Below are 17,554 nucleotides of genomic sequence, written 5' to 3' on the forward strand. Positions count from 1 at the left end.
AGCATCATCAGCGGGCGGTTGAGACTTTCCAGCCTTGTCTTTTTGGAATTGGTCTTTATGAACTGCGTAGTGCTGCGGCTGTCAATACTCTGCTCCAGCAAGCACCCTTTGAGATAGGCCCTGATGTGTTTGTTCGCTTCGTGTCGCACAATGATCGACACAATCACAGAGCAGTTCAGGGAATTAGATCTGGGTGGCTAATGGTCCTGGCAGTGCCTTTGGATTTTCGCAATGATTATGATATTGCCAATGCTGTGGCTGCTTTTGGTAAATTTCATAGTTGGCATCAGGATGATATTATTAAGGAGAGGACTCTTATTCATGCTACTTTTGATTCTCCTGCTCTGGTTCCTAGAGATATTGTGTTTGGTAACTACTCTACGGTTGGAGGGATCAAGGAAACTTGGACAGCTCCTGTTTACATTCTTGGTGCCAATTTTGCTGAGCAGTTGCCTGCTGATGAGGATCAAATGCCTTTGGATGGCAACCCTCATCCTCTGCCTGGAAATTTGATGCCTCAAGATAATTTCTTTGTTCTGCCACAATATCCTGAGCTGGGTTGGAATAATGCACCTCTTCATGGTCATGAGCAACAAGGGAATCCAGAGGATGTGCAAGAGGAAGTGCAGGATAATGCCATGGAGGATCAGCAGGCAGAGGAGGTGCAGTTTGATGACCCTATTGTGCTCAATCCATCTGGGTTGGCTTCACCGCAGGCTGATCATGGGATGGAGGTAGACCAGCCAGCTCATTACAATGCTATCAATATTGGAATGGTCAGAACTGTCTTTGGACCTGTTATTCCTCCTTCAATGCAATGTCAACAACTGCTTGATGTCATCCTGCCTTCTATGTTCACATCTTTCTTTCATAAATCACCAAAGGTGTGGTCCATTCAAGCTAGTCTGATCTCAAATTGTTTCTGGCCAAATGTGTCTGCAATGCAAGCTTTCTTGTTTCCTTCAGTGAAGGGGGTTTCTATGATTACAAAGCCTATGAAGAGAAACAGAGTTCTTTCTTTGACTTATGATGTGAGCAGTGTGGAGCCTGTGGAGTTGGCTGATCCACTTTCCTCAGTTACTCCACCTCCAGAAATAGGGAAAAAGAGAAAGGCTAGAATGACAAAATCTGAACGTGTTACTGCTATAGTGGATACTGCCTATCGAAGGAGTACACGTAGCTGCACCAAAAGAGATGGACATAAGCCAGTATCTATGAGTGACACTGTGTCAAGGCCAAGAAAGAAGTCTAAAATACAGAAAAAGGATGCAGGAAGAGCAGAGGAAGTACAGGGGTAGGATCAGGTGCCTACCAATGCAGAGGAGAGTTCTGTTGATATCCCCCCTGAGACACCATTGCATGTGATGCAGAATGTGGGGATTGCTCTAGGGATTGAGCCAACTTTGCTGACAGAGGAGAAGCTTAAAGCAACTCCCAAGGGTAAGAAGAAGAAGAATCTTCCCAATGATAAGTAGGCAGTTCAAGAGGCAATGGGAGGGGCACCCTGTTTTCAATGCTCTAGCTTTTGTCTTAGTGATAATGTGCACAGTTTCAGTGTTTTGGTGGGTTGATGAGAATTTAAATCAACATCTTTATGTACTCTGGAAGTTGGTTTTCCTTTTGGCAAGCTCTGTGTATCTGGGCTTTTCATGTATTGGCTCTTTTGTCACTGAGAACCTCCTAAGTGATTATAAGTGTACTGGATCAATCATATATGTGAACTTCTGTAATGCTTATAAGTGTACTGTTATTTGCATGGGGCTTATAGCCTGTATGTTTGCCCTCCTATTTTCAATGTTTACCAATGAGTACACAACATACTAGAAAATGGAGGATTCTGTGTTGGAATGTTAGGGGTTTGAATTCTGATAAGCATCAAAGGGCTCTGAGGTCAAAAATTGAAGAGAGTCAATGTTCTATTATCTGTGTTCAAGAAACTAAATGTGAAGTGATTGATCATAAACTCATCAGAAGTTGTTGCCCAAAAAGGTTTGATAGTTTTGTGTACTCTCCCTCAGTTGGTGCTTCTGGTGGTATCCTGGTGCTATGGAATTCTGCTGTGTTCCATGGATCCTTAGTTGAGTTGCAAAGATATGGGGTGATTGTTAACTTTATCTCTGTACATAATGGTGATTCTTGGAATTTGGTTTCAGTTTATGGGCCTTGTCAGGGTGAATTAAGAGATAGTTTTGTGAACTGGTTATATAACCTGCACATACCAACTGGAAGCAACTGGCTGTTGTTGGGAGATTTCAACTTCATTAGATCAAGTGAAAATAGAAATAAGCCAGGGGTGATGTAAATGACATGTTTTTGTTCAATGAGATTATTGGTCAGTTGGGTCTGCTTGAATTACCACTTAAAGGGAGAAAGTACACATGGTCTAATATGCAAAATCAACCACTGCTAGAGCAGACTTGATTGGTTTTTTACCAGTACTGAATGGATAGCTACATACCCTAATACTGAGGTGTTGCCACTAGCAAATACTTCTTCGGATCATATCCCTTGTGTGGTAAACATTGATACAGTTATCCCAAAAGCAAACATCTTTCGTTTTGAGAACTTTTGGACTGAACAGCCAAGTTTTTTGGACTGTGTAAAGGAGGTTTGGAATAGCAAGTCCAGTAAAGCTTACAGTTCTGCTGTGTTGGCTGATAAATTCAAATCTTTGAGATATGCTCTCAAGAAATGGCACACTAGTTTGTCTAAACTTAAAATCAACATACAGAATTGCAATAAGGTTATCTTGATTCTGGATACACTAGAAGAGCAGAGGCCATTGTTTCTAACTGAACTTAATTTTAGGCAGATTGTGAAGCTTCATTTGGATAATCTCCTCTTGATTGAATGTAATTACTGGAGGAAGAGATGCACAATCAGATGGGTCAAGGTTGGAGAAGATAACACAAAGTTTTTTCATGCTATGGCCACACAGAGGCATAAAAGGAATGCAATTTCCATGCTTACTGCCGCCGATGGTAGGCAGGTGTCTGATCATGAGGAGATGGCTGGTTTGCTGTGGTCAAGTTATAAGGAAAGGATGGGAATGACTGAGGGAATTAGCATGCAATTTGATCTTGCTAGTTTGTTAACAAAAGTCCAAGGTTTGGAGGAAATTTCTATGCCCTTTTTGGAAGAGGAAATGGAATTGGTAATCAAACAGATGCCCCCTGATAAGGCACCTGGGCCAGATGGTTTTACTGGCCATTTTTTGAAAAAATGTTGGCCAATAATAAAGCAGCAATTTGGATCTAGTTAAAGAGTTTCATGAGGGTACTCTGAACTTACAGAATATTAATGGATCTTATATCACTTTGGTTCCAAAAGTACAGTCACCAGAAACAGTAAATGATTTTAGACCCATCTCCTTAACCAATGTTTGTATCAAGTTTTTGACCAAATTGGTGGCCAATAGATTTCAGCAGAAAATTATGAAGTGTATTCATAAGAATCAGTATGGTTTTATTAAATCCAGAACAATCCATGATTGTGTGGCATGGGCTTTTGAATATCTACACCAATGTCATGTTTCTAAGGAACCTATAGTGGTTCTTAAGCTTGATTTTGCAAAAGCTTTTGATACAATTGAACATGAGGTGATCTTGCAAGTTATGGAGCATAAGGGTTTTGATGAGAAAACTATTGGTTGGGTGAAGAGCATACTTTCTTCTGGTTCTTCATCTGTTTTGTTGAATGGGGTGCCTGGGAAGCAGTTTGTATGTAAGAGAGGTGTGAGACAAGGAGATCCACTATCACCCATTCTGTATGTCCTGGGGTCTGATTTGCTTCAAACAGTGGTTAATGATATGCTTCAGGAGGGGAGAATTTCATTACCAATACAAAATAATGATCCAGATTTCCCAATTGTACAGTATGCTGATGACACTTTGTTAATCTTGAAGGCTGATTTGTCACAGATTCTGGCTTTGAAGGAGGTGCTCCATAAATTTACCTTATCTACTGGCTTGAAGATCAATTATCATAAATCCAGTATGGTGCCTATTAATGTTCCAATGGATGTGTTGAAGGAGCTATCTGAGGCTTTTGGTTGTCAAATTGCATCCCTGCCTTTTACCTACCTAGGTTTACCTATGGGAACAACAAAGCCAAAGATTAATGATCTTGCTCCCATTGTGACTAGATTGGAGAGAAGGTTGACATCTATCTCTAGTTTTTTATCTCAGGGAGCAAGGTTGCAATTGGTGGATTCAGCTCTGTCATCTATGTCCACTTTCTTTTTATGCTCTTTGGAGCTGCCACACGGTATAATAAAACAATTGGATAGAATCTTGAGACAATGCACGTGGAGAGATAACATTGATACTCCTAAGCAATCTCTTGCTGCATGGGATATGTTATGTAAGCCAAAGCACAAGGGAGGGGTGGGTATAGTAAATTTTCATAAGCATAATGAAGCTCTTCGATGAAGCATCTTGATAAATTCTATAATCATGCTGATGTGCCATGGGTAAGTTTGATTTGGCAAGCTTATTATGAAGACTACGTGCCTCGGTCCGAGAAGCTTTGTGGTTCATTTTGGTGGAGGGATGTTTGCAAGTTGATGGATAAATACAGAGCTATTTCCACTGTCTTGCCTGGTAAGGGAAGTACCTTTCTTTTTTGGAAGGATTCTTGGTTGTTTGATGGTTCAGTGCAACCTCTAGAGCAAAGATTCTCAAGATTACACTCTTATGCAAAAGATCCAAACTTAACAGCCAAGCAAGTATATGATTGTCCAATCTTTGCGGAGTTGTTCCATCTGCCTCTATCTATTCAGGCTTATGAAGAGTTCCAAAGGGTGACTGAGATTATGAGGGTGTCTCCATTGTCTATGGCTGATGATGTCTGGCAGTATAAATGGGGACCATCTTTCTCTGCTGCTAAGTACTATCAGTTTTTGTTCTCAGAGATAATAGTCATACCAGCTTTTCAATGGATTTGGAAATCCTCTTGCATAATGAAGCACAATTTTTTTGCCTGGTTGCTTCTAAATGATAGAATAAACACAAGAGATATGCTGAAGCGCAGGAATTGGAAGGTTACAGAGGATACACATTGTGTCTCGTGTCGGGGAGGCGATATGAGGACGAGAATACATTTGTTTTTTGAATGTAACTTCAGTCAAAGAGTCTGGAATTACTTGCAAATTGATTGGGCTGGTGGTCAGGAGGTGCAGATAATTTTTTCACAAGCTAAACGAAGTTTTGCTAAACCTTTCTTCATGGAAATAGTTATTTTGGCTTGTTGGAACATTTGGAAGCAAAGAAATGGTCTGATCTTTCAGGGAGAGCGCCCTAGTTTTTTAGGCTGGAGAAGAAACTTCTTGTTTGATGTATCCTTGCTTGAGCATAGGATCAAGAAAAAGCATCTCAAAACCTTTCTAGCCTGGATAGGCAGCTTGCAGTAATGTATAGGTTTCTATGTTAGTTTGTACAGGTAGGGTTTTTTCTTTCTCTTTTTTCCTCTCTTTTGTACATATGTTTTAAGTTGGTAATAAAATGCTGTGGGGCTTTTTGCCTCACAGTTGTCCCTTCAAAAAAAAAATATTTGTTATGTCTTTGGATGGATTTTGCAAGGCTATATGTGTCCCAAATGTTGGGAGTTGGGAAGAAATCCCAAGTGAGTCTGATGCTAGCTAGCCTCTAGGATTTCTGGAGAAGCATAAGTGTAGAAGTGGCTATAGATATCCGTAGAGGAAAAACTTTTTAATATTCAACATCCTGGACTTAGAAATTTTGCATTATTCCTTGTTAGAGGATTCCTGGCTAGGAAGAACACCACTGCTTGCACATGTCCTATTATATATTTGTGGAGATGTGCAAAGGAGGGCACATTTCCTGATTATAATTTGGGTGTAATTCTTGCTATAACATTGTCATATGTTGTAGCTCATAATGATACCAAACCTCTCTTTGTTGGAGCTATTGCCACTTTGATTATGAACATATTAAAATTGAGAGGAGATTTAAAAATAAAGGAACTTAAATTTTACAATCTAACCTATTGGATTCCACTTTGCTGCTTAATATGGGAATAATAAAGACATGTAACAATGGTATTGCAACATATAGATTCATGGTTGGGTGGGGTACCTTTGAGTGCACTATGCTCCATCATCTTGAATATTTTGACAGGTATCAAACAAATGGAATGTTAAGGTGAAGGAGCATGAATGGGAAGAGGCTCCTACAACACCAACACATGATGTGTGGGAAGGGGCTCCCGCACCACCATCCCAGGACACATGGGAGGATGCGCCTTTGCACCTGAGTACCACCTTGGGGAAGGATCTTGTTCCCAATGGGGGAATGATGGCGCTCCTTTAGAGTGAGCACCGTGGGAGCAGCAGGGGACCTACAATGGTGGTGGATCGGTTGGGGGCCAAACTCTAACTACCCAGGCTACTAGCTTTCACCCAAGCTTGGGGGAGTATGTTTTCTTCCCCTCCTTTTCATGGTACATGCCATGCTAGTTTTATTTAAGTCATTTGGTTTCTAGATTTGATAGTCCACAATTTGGAAAACCCAAAAATATTTCTATTTAAGCCTTTGCATGTTATTTTGTTTTAGCAAAAACCCAAAAGGATTTTCGTTTTTGTAAAGCGTGTGGAAGGAGTAATAGAAATCTGCATGTTGTTGCTCACCGTTTTATTTTCAATTCTTTACATGTAACTCAGATTTGGCTGAATTTTCTGCAAAAACTATAACTTTTCACCCCCCACACTCACAAAAACTGGAAAAATTCCTGTGAAGTTTAAGTAGGGCAAAACTTGGATGCATAGCTCCAGTGTTTTGTTGCCAAATTTTGATTTTTATCACTAAAAGTGGCTAGTTGAACTTGCAAATGATCCAAAATGAATGCCATGAATATATATGGATGACAACCACCATGAACTATCATCTTAACACCGTTCTATTAAGATTACTACTGTGGGAAATGATGTCTTGAGTGAACCAAGTTAAACTCTCTTAACTTGATCTATATGTGAGCATATTGTGCAGTTCAAGTTGGAAGAGGAAGAACAACAATGATAAGTCAGTATTTGTGAATTGATGAAAGAGGTATGACACATCTTCTATATTTATGTATGGACTTTAACATTAGCAAGTACTTGTGCATAGTTTCATCAATACTTAAGGAAGTGATATTAGATGTTTACTTTTACTTTGTTCATGTTCTTCTCGATATATATGAGGCATATGAGAGATACTATTGAGCAACGTTACTTAGACTTGATTGAGAGATAGTAGCTTTGAATAAAAGTCTATGCATCCCATTATGCTTGTTATTGCAGACGTGGCACATATTCAATGATGAATAATTATATTTGAAGGGTTCGTTGCATGGAAAACAAAAAATTCTACCGTGAACATGAACAAAAACCAAGATCCAATCTAGGAAGAAGCAAGATCTAATCTACCAAGATCGAAGCAATGAGAGGATTGCGAGACTAACCCTCGAAGATTCCAAAGCCTACGAGATTAGATATCGTTGTTGATGTAGTCGATCGTCCGTGCTGCAATCCGGCAACACTTTCGTACTCGGTCGTGCGTACGGTGTGGATGAAGCCCGTCCTCTCCCCGTTCCAGCGGGCAGCGGAGGTGTGGTAGATCTCCTCAGAATCCCAGCAGCACGATGGCGTGGTGGTGGTGGTGGAGGAGAAAAGCTGTAGGGCTTCGCCTAAGCCGGAGCAGACTATCGGTGGGAGAGAGAGGCGGCCAGAGGTCAAGGGGTGAAGGAGGGTTGCGCCCCCTGCCCCCTCCCCTCTTTATATAGGGGGGGGTGAGGCCAGGGATGGCTTGGCCCCTCCTCCAAGGCCTATGGCCGGCGGCCAAGATGGGAAAAGGGGGAAACTTCCCCCCCCCCCAAGTTGATCCCCCCCTAGGGTTTTGGGGAAACCCTAGGGGTTTGGCCGGCTGGGCCTTGGGGGGCATGTGCCCTTGGCCCATTAGGCTAGGGAGCATCCCCTCGGCCCATGTTAGGCCTCCTAAGGTCGTGGGCCCACTGGTGGGACCCCCGGAACCTTCTAGAACCTTCCCGGTCTTCCACCGAAAAAATCTCGAACTTTTCCGAAAACTAGAAATCAACTTCCCTTATATGAATCTTGTTCTCCGGACCTCCTCGTGATGTCATGGATCCCATCCGAGACTCCGAACAAACTTCGGTCTCCATCTCATATTCCGAATCTACATCGAACCTTAAGCGCGTCACCCTACGGTTCATGAACTATGCAGACATGGTCGAGACTCCTCTCCGACCAATAACCAATAGCGGGATCTGGAGATCCATAATGCCTCCCACACATTCAACGATAACTTAGTGATCGATTGAACCATTTACATACGATACTGATTCCCTTTGTCACACGATACTTTACTTGTCCGAGGTTCGATCATTGGTATCTCCATACCTAGTTCAACCTCGTTACCGACAAGTACTCTTTACTCGTACCGTGGTATGTCATCTCTTGTGACCTAGTCACATGCTTGTAAGCTAATCAGACGACATTCCACCGAGAGGGCCCAAAGTGTATCTATCCGTCATCGGGATGGACAAATCCCACTGTTGATCCATATGCCTCAACTCACACTTTCTGAGTACTTAATCCCATCTTTATAACCACCCATTTACGCAATGGCGTTTGATGTAATCAAAGCATCCTTCCGGTGTAAGTGATTTACATGATCTCATGGTCGAAGGACTAGGTAACTATGTATCGAAAGCTAATAGAAAATTGAACTTAATGACTTGATCTTATGCTACGCTCATTTGGGTGTGTGTCCATTATATCATTCAACCAATGACATAACCTTGTTATTAATAACATCCAATGTTCATGATCACGAAACCATGATCATCTATTAATCAACAAGCTAGTTATACAAAAGGCTTACTAGGGACTCCTTGTTGTTTACATAACACACATGTATCAATGTTTCGGTTAATATAATTATAGCATGGTATGCAAACATTTATCATAAACATAAAGATATTATAATAACCACTTTATTATTGTCTCCCACTTGCACTAGAGTCAATAATCTAGATTACATTGTACGGTACCTAACACCCATGGCATTCTGGTGTTGGTCATGCTTTGCCCTAGGGAGAGCTTTAGTCAACGGATCTGCCACATTCAGATCTGTGCGTACTTTGCAAATCTTTACTTCACCATCTTCGATGTACTTGCGAATCGAATGAAAACGCAACTTGATATGCTTTAGCTTCTTGTGTGACCTTGGTTCTTGTGCATTGGCGATGGCACCCATGTTATCACAATAGATGACTAATGGGTCCAATGCACTAGGAACCACACCAAGCTCAACAATGAACCTCTTCATCCATACCGCTTCCGATGAAGCCTCCGAAACTGCTATGTATTCAGATTCAGTTGAAGACTTCGCCACCGTGCACTGCTTGGAACTCATCCAGCTTACTGCAGCACCATTCAGTATAAACACGTACCCAGACTGAGACTTGGAGTCATTAGGATCAGTGTTCCAACTTGCATCGGTGTAACTGGTTACAACGAGCTCTTGGTCACCGCCATAACAAAGAAACATATCCTTAGTCCTTTTCAATTACTTCAGGATATTCTTGACCACTGTCCAGTGTTCCATTCCTGGATCACTCTGATATCTGCTGGTCAAACTAACAGCATGTAAGATATCCGGTCTAGTACACAGCATGGCATACATGATAGAGCCTACTGCCGAGGCATAGGGGATCTTGTTCATCCTCTCTCTTTCTTCTGCCGTAGCCGGACCTTGAGTTTTACTCAAGACCTTACCTGGCAACATAGGCAAGAACCCTTTCTTGCTTTCATCCATTTTAAACTTCTTTAGAATCTTGTCCAGGTATGTACTCTGTGAAAGACCTATTAGGCATCTTGATCTATCCCTATAAATCTTGATGCCTAAAATGTACGCTGCTTCACCAAGGTCTTTCATTGAATAACACTTATTCAAATAACCTTTAACACTGCTTAGTATATATCATTCCCAATCAATAATATGTCATCTACATATAATATCAGGAACGCTGCAGAGCTCCCACTCACTTTCTTGTAAATTCAGGCCTCACCATGAGTCCGTATAAACCCGAAGTCTTAATTTGATCACACTATCAAAGCATTGGTTCCAACTCCGGGATGCTTGCTTCAGTCCATAAATGGAACGCTGAAGTTTGCATACCTTGTCAGCATTTTTAGGATCGACAAAACCTTTGGGTTGTACCATATACAACTCATCCTCAATGTCACCATTAAGGAACGCCATTTTGACATCCATCTGCCAAATCTCATAATCGAAAAATGCAGCTATTGCTAACAAAATCCTCACAGACTTTAGCTTCGCTACAGGTGAGAAAGTCTCATTGTAGTCAACTCCTTGAATTTGTCGGAACCTCTTGCTGGCGTGTAGTTGACACACGTCTGTTGGGAACCCCAAGAGGAAGGTGTGATGCGTACAGCAGCAAGTTTTCCCTCAGTAAAAAACCAAGGTTATCGAACCAGTAGGAGTCAAGGGCCACGTGAAGGTTGTTGGTGACGGAGTGTAGTGCGGCGCAACACCAGGGATTCCGGCGCCAACGTGGAACCTGCACAACACAATCACAATACTTTGCCCCAACTTAACGGTGAGGTTGTCAATCTCACCGGCTTGCCGATACGTCTCCGACGTATCGATAATTTCTTATGTTCTATGCCATATTATTGATGATACCTACATGTTTTATGCACACTTTATGTCATATTCGTGCATTTTCTGGAACTAACCTATTAACAAGATGCCGAAGTTCCAGTTCCTGTTTTCTGCTGTTTTTGGTTTCAGAAATCCTAGTAACGAAATATTCTCGGAATTGGACGAAACGAAGACCCGGGTTCCTATTTTCACCGGAAGCATCCAGAACACCCGGGAAGGACCGGAGGGGGGGCACTCGGGCCCCCGGACCATAGGCCGGCGCGGCCCGAGGCCCGGCCGTGCCGCCATATGGTGTGGCCACCCCTTCGACCCTCTGCGCCGCCTCTTCGCCTATATAAAGCCTCCGTCGCGAAAACCCCGAGGCGAAGAACCACGATACGGAAAACCTTCCGGAGCCGCCGCCATCGCGAAGCCAAGATCCGGGGGACAGGAGTCTCTGTTCCGGCACCCTGCCGGAGCGGGGAAGTGCCCCCGGAAGGCTTCTCCATCGACATCGCTGCCATCTCCACCGCCATCTCCATCACCGCTGCTGCTCCCATGAGGAGGGAGTAGTTCTCCATCAAGGCTCGGGGCTGTACCGGTAGCTATGTGGTTCATCTCTCTCCTATGTGCTTCAATACAATAATCTCATGAGCTGCCTTACATGATTGAGATTCATATGATGATGCTTGTAATCTAGATGTCACTATGCTAGTCAAGTGAGTTTTACTTATGTGATCTCCGGAGACTCCTTGTCCCACGTGTGTAAAGGTGACAGCTGTGTGCACCGTGTGGGTCTCTTAGGCTATATTTCACGGAATACTTATTCACCGTTGAATGGCATAGTGAGGTGCTTATTTATATCTCTTTATGATTGCAATGTGTTTGTATCACAATTTATCTATGTGCTACTCTAGCGAGTGTTATTAAAGTAGTTTTATTCCTCCCGCACGTGTGCAAAGGTGACGAGTGTGTGCACCGTGTTAGTACTTGGTTTATGCTATGATCATGATCTCTTGTAGATTGCGAAGTTAACTATTGCTATGATAATATTGATGTGATCTATTCCTCCTACATATGCATGAAGGTGACAAGTGTGCATGCTATGCTAGTACTTGGTTTAGTCTTTTGATCTATCTTACACTAAAGGTTACTTGAAATATGAGCATTATTGTGGAGCTTGTTAACTCCGGCATTGAGGGTTCGTGTAATCCTACGCAATGTGTTCATCATCCAACAAAAGTGTAGAGTATGCATTTATCTATTCCGTTATGTGATCAATGTTGAGAGTGTCCACTAGTGAAAGTGTAATCCCTAGGCCTTGTTCCTAAATATCGCTATCGCTGCTTGTTTACTTGTTTCTATCGCGTTACTACTGCTGCATTACTACTGCTTGTTTACTTGTCCTGGGCAAAGCACTTTTCCGGTGCCGTTGCTACTACTTATTCATACCACCCGTATTTCACTATCTCTTCGCCGAACTAGTGCACCTATTAGGTGTGTTGGGGACACAAGAGACTTCTTGCTTTGTGGTTGCAGGGTTGCATGAGAGGGATATCTTTGACCTCTTCCTCCCTGAGTTCGATAAACCTTGGGTATCCACTTAAGGGAAACTTGCTGCTGTTCTACAAACCTCTGCTCTTGGAGGCCCAACACTGTCTACAAGAGTAGAAGCTCCCGTAGACATCACTTGCTGTAAACAAAGGATTAAACGTATGGTGTGGAAAATGATGTTTGTTTGCGAAGAACAGTAGAGAACAGAGTTTGCAGTAGATTGTATTTCAGATGTAAAAGAATGGACCGGGGTCCACAGTTCACTAGTGGTGTCTCTCCAATAAGATAAATAGCATGTTGGGTGAACAAATTACAGTTGGGAAATTGACAAATAGAGAGGGCATAACAATGCACATACATATCACGATGACTACTATGAGATTTAATCAAGGCATTACGACAAATTACATAGACCGCTATCCAGCATGCATCTATGCCTAAAAAGTCCACCTTCAGGTTAGCATCCGCACCCCTTCCAGTATTAAGTTGCAAACAACAGACAATTGCATTAAGTATGGTGCGTAATGTAATCAACACAAATATCCTTAGACAAAGCATTGATGTTTTATCCCTAGTGGCAACAAGCACATCCACAACCTTAGAACTTTCCGTCACAGTCCCGCATTCAATGGAGGCATGAACCCACTATCGAGCATAAATACTCCCTCTTGGAGTTACAAGTATCAACTTGGCCGAGCCTCTACTAGCAACGGAGAGCATGCAAGAACATAAACAACACATATATGATAGATCAATAATCAACTTGACATAGTATTCCATATTCATCGGATCCCAACAAACACAACATGTAGCATTACAAATAGATGATCTTGATCATGATAGGTAGCTCACAAGATCTAACATGATAGCACAAGAGGAGAAGACAACCATCTAGCTACTGCTATGGACCCATAGTCCAAAGATGAACTACTCACACATCAGTCCGGAGGCGATCATGGTGATGAAGAGTCCTCCGGGAGATGATTCCCCTCTCTGACAGGGTGCCGGAGGCGATCTCCTGAATCCCCCGAGATGGGATTGGCGGCGGGGGCGTCTCTGGAACTATTCTGTATCATGGCTCTCGGTAATAGGGTTTTCGCGACGGAGAGTTTAAGTAGGCGGAAGGGCAGCGTCGGTGGAGGCACGAGGACCCCACACCATAGGGCGGCGCGGGCCCCACCCTGGCCACGCGGCCCTGTGGTTTGGGCGCCTCGTCGCCCCACTTCGTATGCTCTTCGGTCTTCTGGAAGCTCCGTGAAAAAATAAGACCCTGGGCGTTGATTTCGTCCAATTCCGAGAATATTTCCTTTGTAGGATTTCGAAACCAAAAACAACGAAAACAAGCAATCGGCTCTCCGGCATCTTGTCAATAGGTTAGTGCCGGAAAATGCATAATAATGATGTAAAGTGTGTATAAAACATGTGAGTATTGTCATAAAAGTAGCATGGAACATAAGAAATTATGGATACGTTTGAGACGTATCAAGCATCCCCAAGCTTAGTTCCTACTCGCCCTCGAGTAGGTAAACGATAACAAGGATAATTTCTGAAGTGACATGCTATCATAATCTTGATCAATAGTATTGTAAAGCATATGAGATGAATGAAGTGATTCGAAGCAATGGTAAAGATAATGACTAAACAACTGAATCATATAGCAAAGACTTTTCATGAATAGTACTTTCAAGACAAGAATCTATAAGACTTGCATAGGAGTTAACTCATAAAGCAATAAATTCTTAGTAGAAAGTTTTGAAGCAACACAAAGGAAGATATAAGTTTCAGCTGTTGCTTTCAACTTAAACATGTTTATCTCATGGATATATCTCATGGATAATTGTCAACACAAAGTAATATGATGAATGCAAATAAGCAAGTATGTAGGAATTAATGCACACAGTTGACACAAGTGTTTGCTTCTAAGATAGAAAGAAGTAGGTAAACCGACTCAACATAAAGTAGAAGAATGGGGCCCTTCGCAGAGGGAAGCATGGATTACTGTTTTTGTGCTAGAGCTTTTATTTTGAAAACATAGAAACAATTTTGTCAACGGTATTAATAATTCATATGTGTTATGCATAAGACATCCTATAAGTTGCAAGTCTCATGCATAGAGTATCAATAGTGCTCGCACCTTGTCCTAATTAGCTTGGATTTACATGGATTATCATTGCATAACATATGTTTCAACCAAGTGTCACAAAGGGGTACCTCTATGTCGCATGTACAAAGGTCCAAGGAGAAAGATCGCATTTGATTTCTCGTTTTTGATAGATCTCAACTTAGGACATCCATACCGGGACAACATAGACAACAGATAAAATTCTCATAAGAGATTGAGGATTGATGTCCAAACTGAAACTTCCACCATGATTCATGGCTTTAGTTAGCAGCCCAATGTTCTTCTCTAACAATATGCATACTCAAACCATTTGATCATGATAAATCACCCTTACTTCAGACAAGACGAACATGCATAGCAACTCACATGATATTCAACAAAGGTGTAATAGTTGATGGCATCCCCAGAAACATGGTTACCGCTCAACAAGCAACTTATAAGAAATAAGATACATAAGCTACATATTCAATACCACAATAGTTTTAAGCTATTTTACCATGAGCTATATATTGCAAAGACAAGGAATGGAATTTTATAGGTAGCACTCAAGTAATTTACTTTGGAATGGCAGAGAAATACCATGTAGTAGGTAGGTATGGTGGACACAAATGACATAGTTTTTGGCTCAAGGTTTTGGATGCACGAGAAGAAATCCCTCTCAATACAAGACTTTGGCTAGCAAGGTTATTTGAATATAAACCGGTACAGAAAAACTTACATAAGAACATACTAGGAAGCAGTGGCGCGGCGACACGCCGCGCCTGTGGGTGGGTGCTTCATGTATTTTTTAGTAGAAATCATAAAGACCATTGTGTGTTAGAATGTAGATTACTTTTAGACATGTAGCCATGTCGAGACACAATTTGATATGCACTATAACAATTAGCTGGAACTCTGATGCATATTCAAATGTGGACACCAAGCTGAAACATGTAATTTCCTTAGGAAGATGATAAAACATCATTCAATAGAGTCCGATACTTACACCACAACGCCAATCTAATTAACAATAATTCTATACTTGTGGACTTTTTTTTACGATACACAGCACAGATGCAGACGCTCGTACGTACGTACAAATACTCACCCCTATGAACGCACACACGCACGCCCTACTCCTATGAACATCTTCGAGAGACTGGGTCCAAGAAACTGATCCGACTGGTCTTGAAATTGACGAAGTCACCACGGACGCCTCGTTGTCGACGGGCACGTTGCCTCCCAGTGAAGAATATTTCGCCTTTTTAATGAAACATTAAAGTGTCAAATCTAGGATTTAAACTCTGGTGAGCTGGGTGCCACTGCCCTCCTAACCATTCAATCACATGTTGGTTCTCATTTATGGACTAACTCTTACATATCTAAAAAAAATCGATATAGACTGATCTTATGGGATGAGATGTATTAGGGCTAATTTTTTCGTTTCTTAAATTTAGGTGCTAATTGTTTCTCCATGCTTAAATTTTGTGGTGCTATTATTTTTCCCATTGCTTAAATTTCGGGTTCTAATTTTTTCCTTGCTTAAATTTTGGGGAGCTAACATTTTTTCCTTGCTTATTAAATTTTTGTGCTCGTTAATCTTTTTTTTCGTTGCTTAAATTTCGAAGTAGGTACGAATCTTGGTTTCAGTCCGAGGTGCCACTGCGGCTTTACGGTTTAGGTATAGGCAAAGAGCCGGTGAGGCAAGCTCCTTTGGAATGGAATCCCTTTGAAATAAGATCGGATGGGTATCATACAGAATTCATGATGTGTATTGCAGCCTTGCAGGGGTCTGGAATCTCGGGAAAAAAGAACAGGAATTAAAGTAACACAATACTCACACGTAGTAATGACTAATGACACAATTGAACAGGGTTACGGAAAAGACAAAAGCCACCTCGCGAGTACTCCGTACAACATAGCACACGCGTATCCCACTCGCTCCGTGTCTCTCTCTCTCGTTCATCCCCTTTTCTCTTGGAAACTGCTGGGCGTCCCCCGGGGGATCTGATTCCCCAGCCTCCGGATCCCCAGCCGTCGGATCAACCATTTTGACGATTAGATTTGCATGTAGCAAAAAAATATCTCCGGCAGCAAAAAATCACCCCCGGCAGCAAATGACTGAAGCAAAAAACGGTTCGTTTAGAAAACAAAATAAAAAGGCTGGGCTCGCCGGAGACCACGTAGCAAACATATTACGCAGATGTAGCAAAACCGCAAATAAATTGTAGCAAATATTTTTATTCATATGCTGCAAATCCTCTAAGACATCAACGGAGACATCGCCTGCAGCCGGCAGCAACGCCGTCCGAGGTTGCAGCAACTCCGTCCGTCCAGGACAGCAACGCCACAAGCTGCTAGTAGCAACGCCCTATGCCTATGGTAGCAAAAATCCACCCTCCACCGGTAGCAAATGCCGGACACCTTAAAATAGCAAAAACGACCTCCGAAGGTAGCAACACCGCAGACCTAAGGCAGCAAAACTCCTAACGAAGCAGAGGAGCGCGAGATGGAGGCGGCGCTGGTAGCATCGGCGGCGACCGCTTGTAGCATCGACGCCCTCGGCTGATAGCACTAGAGCCATTAGTAGCATCCCAAAATTGGGCTACACAGCAGCGTCGTCGACCGGAACATGGCTGTAGCACGTCAACGCCTGGCCCTTAAAGGTAGCAACGCCGGCCTCCGTCGGCAGCAACGCACGACCTTGCAGCACGTCGTCGATGTCTAGTCCGTCTTGCAGCCGTCGCCCGAACGCTGCTCGCTCCGACAGCGCCGCTCCCCGCGCCAGCAGCACCACTATCCCTCGCATGCAGCAGCGCCTCCTGGACTTGTAGCTTCATCGCCGCCTTGTGGTAGCACCGCCGTTGGTCTCGACGGCCTCCTTGCAGCACGGCGGAACTCGGTAGCAACCGCCACCGGCGTTTGCGGCAACAGCCGGTGCCGCTTGTACCAATATTCGTCGGCGCTTGTAGTAAAACGCCGCCTGTGTAGCAGCCACTACCGCCCAAAGTAGCAGACGCCGACGACCTCTGTAGCAGACACCGACGCCTACTGTAGCAGCCGCGACGCCGATTGGAGCAGTCGCCGGCGACGCCGATTGGAGCAGCATCAGCTGCCGCCACCGCCGATTGAAGCAACTGCCGCCACAAGTTATATATTACCTACATCTGTATCACACAGCCTAATTTCTGTAGATTTCCTGTTCAATGTAATTAAC

The sequence above is a fragment of the Lolium rigidum genome, chromosome 3, assembly GCF_022539505.1.
Source record: "Lolium rigidum isolate FL_2022 chromosome 3, APGP_CSIRO_Lrig_0.1, whole genome shotgun sequence".
Lineage (NCBI taxonomy): Eukaryota > Viridiplantae > Streptophyta > Magnoliopsida > Poales > Poaceae > Lolium > Lolium rigidum.